This window comes from Habropoda laboriosa, unplaced genomic scaffold (assembly GCF_001263275.1).
Source record: "Habropoda laboriosa isolate 0110345459 unplaced genomic scaffold, ASM126327v1 scaffold50, whole genome shotgun sequence".
Lineage (NCBI taxonomy): Eukaryota > Metazoa > Arthropoda > Insecta > Hymenoptera > Apidae > Habropoda > Habropoda laboriosa.
The window spans coordinates 358,238-366,650 of record NW_017100159.1 but is presented as its reverse complement, the minus strand read 5'-3'; the positions used below and the strand labels follow the sequence as shown (position 1 = coordinate 366,650).

General features: G+C 33.7%; 1 protein-coding gene across 1 annotated transcript in view; it reads left to right on the top strand.

Moving 5' to 3' along the window:
* The first annotated feature begins 6 nt into the window (after window positions 1–6).
* LOC108577217 (protein numb homolog) overlaps window positions 7–8,413 on the top strand; it is a 323,128-nt gene continuing 314,721 nt past the window's right edge. Inside the window, exon 1 of the mRNA XM_017940352.1 lies at window positions 7–55. The gene's annotated coding sequence lies outside the window, so the exon portion shown is untranslated. The remainder of the gene's footprint in view (window positions 56–8,413) is intronic.

Below are 8,413 nucleotides of genomic sequence, written 5' to 3'. Positions count from 1 at the left end.
TGCCGTACGAGTTTCATAATCGTCCGCTACGGAATTGCACCGGCGATTCGAATAGGTGAGTCGAAAAACGAGGTCGACACGGTGTCAGTGATTGCTCTTTCTAGATTGGTGTCGTCGATTGGTGCACCTCTCACCGTGAATCAACCTTCGTAATTTGATCGCGTCAAATCGATAAGTACGAGGATTGACTGGTTCCCGTGTCGACCGACAATGTTCGAAACGTTGTATATCGTGATGATCGTAGACCGCCCCCTCCTGTGGCTGCTTCTCGTGGTTATCGATTCCAGTGTGAACGCGCCCTCCGTGGACAGTTATCCGGTTGTCTATCTTGCTATCATCTTTCTTCCTGCGAGACCCACTTCTTTAAATGATCAATATCGACCTACGTAAATATCGCTTTAGAAATCTCTCGATGTACGTATAGAGAAATCCTCGGGGATTCCCCCGGTGTGTTCGCGTACGCGAGTCAGTGATTCCTGCGTGATTTTGGTAGCGCGGCTCACGAGCAAAAGGTAACGAGCCTATTATGCGATTTAATTATACGCATTGTGGCTACTGACAGTTAGTTGGCGATTCAATTTTTCGTTTGTACAAACGATCTGTTAAAGTTGCTAGGAATAAACGATACTCTGCAATTGTATACACATTGTATCGGCCGAGGAATTTATTTGTGTAACTTACGATTTGTACATCCGGGACGCATAAAACACTCATTTCGGATATACTGGTCAATTACTGGCGTGTCAATTTCAACGATTCGATGACTTATCTAAAAGTACTAGACTGTTCTATGCATAGGTGTACTACGTTTTTAATTTCATTTCGTTGTTCGGTAGTGCAAAATTTTTCGTATGTGAAATTTCGAATGTTATATAAGTGGCACAGGCAATTTTTGAAACATCGAGTATGACATTCAATGATAAGACCTTTTTAGTGATAGTGTTCAATAGTATTTAAAATAATCAACGAAGTATCATGTATCATAAAAGTTGAGTGATACGTACAGGTAGTAACTGTAGTATTCGAATACTATGCAAATTTTACTTTGTCGCACTGCAATTTCATTCACGACGAGGATAAAAAAATATTCTTTCTGTATTACATTCTCACATACGGTTTGGTTAACAAAAATACAAACATTACTTATATAATTCATAATACTTGCTATATTATCTTTTTTATGAATATTCCAATCTTTAGAAAATGGATAATTTTTGCATTAATGTCCACAAGCAAAGATTGATTTATTATTTTCCAGCGTATCCTTCTTGTCGAATGACCTTTTTCAAATGTTGGGGTATGTTGCCAATTATTTTTTCCAAACATGCTGTGTTTATATCGTTCCATTCTTCTTTCAGTTGTGGTTTCAAAATTTCTTTAGAAATTATTGGAGTTTTCTCCATAAATTGGAGTCTAGTTTATTCCATAAATTCTCGATAGGATTTAAGCCTGAAGACTATGGGGGTGGCTGTAATAACTTTGGGTAATGATAGAGTAAATATTCTTGCACAATCCATGCTTTATGTTTGGAATCGTTGCCCTGATAATACTTAAATGTGGTCTGAATTCCCATTTTTGTTGCGCTTTTCAGTAAATTATTTTTTAGAATATTGAGATAAACATTCTTATCCATTATACTACGAATAAAAACTAATTCACCAGTCCCAAATGTTGAAATACATCCCCGTACGAGTAATTTCCACCTCTGTGCTTTGTAGTCGGATTCGTGTTTTCAATTTTAAATTCTTCTACGCGATTTTCACATTTAAATCTTTTAATAATGTCTCCCATTGTACTTTTACTTATACTAAGCATGGCAGCACTTTCTCTGTACGATTTTCTTTTTGCGTGGTGAAAAATCACTAGTTGGCGTTTGTTGTAAGAAGTATTACTTTTACGTCACGTTATTATAAGCGAATATAGAAACACCACTGATCTCCTGAGGCTTGAGACTGTATACACAGATTACAATGTTTATAAACATACCTTACATTCGAATTAAGTATCGTAATGTAGGAATGTTAGGTTGAAGACAGGTATTCAATAAATTTATATTAATGACGAAATATATTTAACCCTCAGTTGGTATGGTAACATTTCGGTCACGTAACTGGTATCGTAGGGTCAATCAATGACCCACTCGTGTTTTGTACGTATAGTGATGAATATTGTTGTCTGAAATGTTATTAATAGTTGTGTGGCGTGTGCATAAAAGAGATAGTATGGATTTCTTTTTTACGCTTCTATTATATTATTAATTATACAAAATAATGTAATACGAGATAGAAATATTAACAGGACATGTTAATATAGAAAATAGTGTGGGTATAACAAGATTAGATGACTAAAGCAATATAACAAATAAATAAATGAGGTGTAAACTAAACTTTTATGAACTATTTTAATCATTTTCGCGTAGTATAAAAAATCTGACATGGTGATGTTAACAAATATTGAAAACAAGCATGAAGCTTTATAAGGTTTGTGAATCATTAAAAAAAAAATAAATAAATATCCTCTCTCTTGTATTCACGTCACTGAGATCATCATCACATTGATTTTCAATACGTACCTCAGCATTACTTACATCTGATAAATTGTTAACAATATCCGCTAATTCAGCTTCAGTTGAACCTTTCGACATTCTGAATCACTTAGTTCTCAGATAACACACACAACTGGTATCGCGGGGTCAAATATGACCCAAACGCAACAAAAATGTAAGTAACGCTCAGGATTTGAAACGGAAAGAACATTTTAACGTATCACATGAAGCTGTACCTTATGCTGAGGGAATACAGAGAACCGGGGATTATGAATTTGACTGGCAACTAGAGAATTAACAACTGAAACAGTTGCGAGTCGTAAGACACCCAACGATACCAACTGAGGGTTAAGACTCAATAATGACTACAATATTTTTACTCTATCTTTATTGCTCCAGCACTTTAACTCTTAACTCTCGATACTCTCTCTCTAACTTTTCTCTCTGACTACTTTCCCCGCGTCTCATTCATTCTGTTTCATTTTTTCACCTGCTCATTCTCTCTTTCTCTATTTTTCTTGTTCTTTCACTCTACGCGAATATTCTCAAAACGCATTCGGTCATGCCCTCCCAAGTTTTTGTGTCATCACGCACTTTTCGTTCACTCGATACTCTTACGCTCTCGTTCCAAACACTTTTCATTCACACCTCTCTTGCTCCAGCTCAATTATTCTTCGTTCACGCAACTATCGCTCTAGGCTAAACATTCACACGAAAAATCCTATCACACGTCTATCTCTTTGGTCCTAACATTTTTCATTCGCACGTCTATCATTCCGGTTTAAACACTCGTTTAAATATCTATAATTATAATCTATCATTCCCACAATACTAATAGTTCACGTAAGTTACTACATTCCGAGGTGACCGAATATTATTGTAACTTCAAAATCAGACATTATTTCATTTAAAACATATTGTATAACAAACATTACATGTTATATAAATAAAAATTACACTATTGTTAACTGGACATAAAGTTGCAATATTATACACAACTAAATATTTCTTTTCTTCGTCATGAACAAAATTGCAACTCACTGTAATTCGAATTTTCTGAAATATTTTATGTGCATTGCGCACTGAAAATACTGAATCATACCCCACAGTGATGAACTTTTATTTACGCCGAACATGTAAATTGTAAAAAATTTTGGAATTTGGTCCAATAAATAGAATTTTGAAATTGTGATATGTCAGTAATTGGACAACAGTTTTTAGTAAGCGATTCTATAATTATTTTACGCAAAGCATTATGATGTTTTTGCTGTGTTTTCTAACTACATAAATCAGAGTATAAAGGTATAAATTTGGCAGCCCATAAATAGTGATTTTATGTCTCAGAATTTCATCTATCAATAATAAGATCGAGTATGTCCAATATCTCAATGACGCATCGCAGTTGTTTAAACATATTGTTAATGTAATAAGAAAAATATAAGTTGCAGGATAAACCAAATATTGCCTGAAGACAAATTTAGATATATACTTTTATTTATCCATGAGCAAATTTGGGTATATTGTTTAACTTTTCGTCAACATTTACGAGTGCAAATATCTTTTTATTGAACGTTTTTCGAAGAAAACATAATATTTTCTATAGCTTTGTAACTCGATCTTTTGAAGCTACTTAAAATAATTACTTTGAAGAAATTATTATTTCATATTACGTTAATTGGATACTAGCTGAACAATTATGAATATGTAGAAATAGATGACAACATGGGTTGTCACCTATCGTAACGTAACGTTTAATTTTTGAAAGATCCTTGAAAAATCAATCACGATTAATCCAATGGTAAAGGTTAAAGCTCTTTTCTAGTTTGTGAATAGGTGCTTTGCTGTGATGGTATTGTTGACCTTGATATTTGAAGCAGAGCATGCTTGACATGCACAATTTTGTTTTTTTCTTTCGTATAGACATAGTTATGCAAAAACTATATCATTTTATTGGTAGTCCATAAAATTGTAATATATGTGTATGTATGTACATTATTACTCAGATATTTTCAACTGCATTGTAAATCACATTTGAGATTTAAAACTACCAGTTTTCTTTACTTTCAATTTTTTTTTTTGTAAACTGCTTTCATTTAGGAAACAAGCAACCGAATGCTTATTCTTGTATCTTTAGATAAATCTTGCACCTCGTTGAAGTAATCAACTGAAGTTTCATATCCATTAAGGGTTACATGGTGTTTTTCGTTAGTTGGAACATTAAAACACTTTTTTGTCTATATCCCTTCATCTATTAACGAGCAAATGGTAAAAATGTATTCTTTTCTTGTTCTAATGTTTTTCTCCTTACTTTCTATGCAGTAATTGCGGCCCAGCTCTCGAAACTTTGTTGCTTTCTGTTCAGAGTTAAAACAATCACTTTGTATCATACTCTTAGTATGTCCTGATTAGCTACATTTGTATTACTCCGACATTAATTATACCAACTTACGTCATTTATACAAATTTCTTGCTATCTTTATCTATTGAAGTATTAAATGTATTGAATTATTAAAAAGCAAAATATTTTATGTACAATAAGTGTGGTTATGAACATTTAATTTTGTACTTTTGAATTTAATCAGTTTAAGGATGGATAGTATATTTTCGAAATATTTACTTATTAACTGTTTTATGGAGATATTGGTAAAATGTCGAAAATTGCTGTCACGTTAGAGTAAAACTTTAATGAGAAGTCGTTCACCTTTGTCGCTGGTTATATATTTAAAACCACAATTCGGTTATAAATGTACTACTTATTTATAATTTTTTCCCACGACCTCCGTAGGACTCACATTTACATACATATTTCGTAACGATTACGCGCGGACTTTCTTCAAATTTCACCAAGGTAATTCTAGCAGTCTTATCTTATTACAACCAGCCAACAATACTCAAAAATCTTTAGTTTCACTTGTATATCTTGTTCATTTCAGTTTTTGATTTCAATCGTTCGAACGCTTTCGTGACTCGCTTCTTGCATAGCGAAAGTGCGAATTTACTTTTAGAATGGTTAACTGAATGTTGATGTATTCTTTGTCGGTTTCAATTATTCGGTGAATAACCTAGATCTCGTAGAAAGGATTATTCGATCATGACGTCAGGTTACCTACGCATACATCAGATTGCCAGAAATCTGTGCTAGACACGAAGACGTCACATATTGCACATAACACAAATAACTATATCAGCACAAAGAGACATCATTATGTTAATAGTTCATTGTAATACTCCTTTCTTATTTGAAACATTTTCTAAACGTTTTGACGTAGACGTGTACAGTTTTTGAATATTGTTTTAATCATGCCTACATACTTTATCTTTCCGAATTAAAACTTTCAATGTTTTCACACTTTCAAATTTTCATCTTCCTGGAGAAGTATTTCTTATTAAATCCGTTTAAACATTTTCGATATATTTATATAGAGAGAATACTTAGAGCTATGTAAAACTTGTATATTTTTTAAGAAAAAAGAATCTTGAACGCACTTCGCGATATAAATTATTGCATTATCTTGTTGGGAAATAGTGCCTGTGTGCAATTTTTATGCAATATAATTTTCCATTTCTGCATTTATGAGTGTAGCAATAGTTTTTGCTGCTCATATGGCCAAATAAATATTCGACATTTATTTGATCACAATAGCCAATCGCGGTTCATGTTATAATAATCCTCCTAACATCGCCCGACAACTTAATGCAACTTGTTTTTTCTTAAATGATCTTCGTGTAAATTTCGCCTCTGCTTCCTTTTCTTTTTAATATCTTCCATGAAATCCGTTCCAAGAAATTGTATCACAGCGTATTTACATCGAAAGATATTTGCGCATCTTGAGAAATCGATAAACATATCAGCGTGCATTATCTTTTTGTTTTTCACTGTACGCTCCTAAAGTGGTTCGGGTCGCGTAATGTTCGATGCTTAATTGCCGAACCGGTACGCGAGTTTAATCACACCTTCATTTATTCAGTGTGAAATGCTAAGAACTAGTTTTATTTGCAACAGAGTGATACTTGAGGTGATGTCGCCACGAGACTATCAAAATACTAATTTTCGTAAGACCAACTGCCAAGACTTCCAAAAAAGGACGCGCTTCTGCCTCGTTTCCTTAGTTTTATCCGCTCGGCCAGCTGCCGATTGGCGGCCGATCCCAGGGGTTGCCGCGTGACTTTCCACCGCGCACGCGACCTCTCCACGGGGGGTACGGTACGCGCGAGAGGACCGGTACCTCGGTCTGGCGGCCAAGTGTAATTGAACAAGTTTATGACGATAATCCGCCAAACCGAGGGTTCGTCGCGATTTCTTGCGAGGCAACAGAGACATTGGTGATATATTAAATAGGTGTACTACGTAAATACTTACTTGGTGCGACCAAGTTGTCGAAAGGTCAATGCAGTACTCGATCAGCCGTTCCAGTAATTGAAATTGTCGATGCATATGGTTTTCCCAAGAGTTCGCGATACGATACGAATTTACGACGGTATAATCAGGATAAATATCTCGTACATGACACGTGTTTGGAAAATCTCTTTTGGAGCATAAAGAGAAACCGAATGCAAATTGTGCAAATTTCATAACCGATTTTATAAGTATTTATAACGGTTGGCCTAGTGTATGAAGTTTTAGAATTTTTTGATGCAGTGTAATTTGGATGAGTTTGTTTCAATATAATGATTCTATAGCAGTTAATCCATACGAATGTTTAACCATCGTGACATGTAAGTACCTGTACCGTTGTTATTTCAGTATACGGGATAATTTGAAAACGAGAAGGTATAATGATCAGGAATACTTCTGTTATCTATAAATTCGTGATTCCCTATTATTTCGATTATTAGCTAATTTTAGTCAATATTAAGTGGAAAAACATATTTCCTTATCGTGATACGATAGCAGTGTAATATTTTTCGGGAAAAAGCCATAAATAAATAGTACTTACATGTGCAATTATTAGTTTACTTCTACATATGCGTTATACAAATATTCTATACAAACGGTTTTGCTAGATTTGATTGCTTAATTATGAAATTGTTAACTACTTATCTGATCTATTATTTTGGGATTACTATGTACAGAAAATAAGTATTAAATCAATTGTTGGTATGGTGATCGATACATTACAGTTTTATTTCGTTTTGTTTTCAGTCTTTACATTGTATAAACATCGAACAAATGACATTAAAAGAAAGGGTTTAACGTGTTTAAGAAGTAGTACCGCAATTCGTTACACTTAAAGATCGGTTACACAGTATTACATAACAGGTACGCTTATGCTTGCACAAGAAGTAGAAATATACAATTTGTTAGAAGTCTGTATTATACCTACATACCTGTAGTATGATGAATGTACTACGCTTCACAATGTCGAGTAGGTCGTATGGTCTTACTCTCGACTTTCTTTACTACGTGCTACGCTTGCCGTTCAATTATAACTTTTTATCGATTGCTTGAACTACACAAGAGCGGCACATTAGTGATTTGCAACAAAATAGAATTTTAGTTACGTATAAGTAACGAAACGTCGAAGATATTTTTAGAATGGTTATTTACGAAAATATAAATTCTTAATTGTTATTTTACAGAAAAATTTAGGAAGAATTTATTTTTATAGCTTAGTTTATGAAGTACTGGTATATTTATATTTTATGAACGTACTAGCGTAAAAACGTTGGGTTACTAGTTAAACAGTAAAGTATTGGCTGTATTTAATATCAAAACATTTTTACGTAAAAAAGTAAAAATGACAAGCTACTTTGTGAATACAGCTTAACGATGTATTTTACAATCAATACAGCTCGTTAGAAAAGCAACTTTTACTTTTCATTCGTGAAAAATAGCAAAGGGTAAAGGTGGTGAAGGAAAATTTCCGG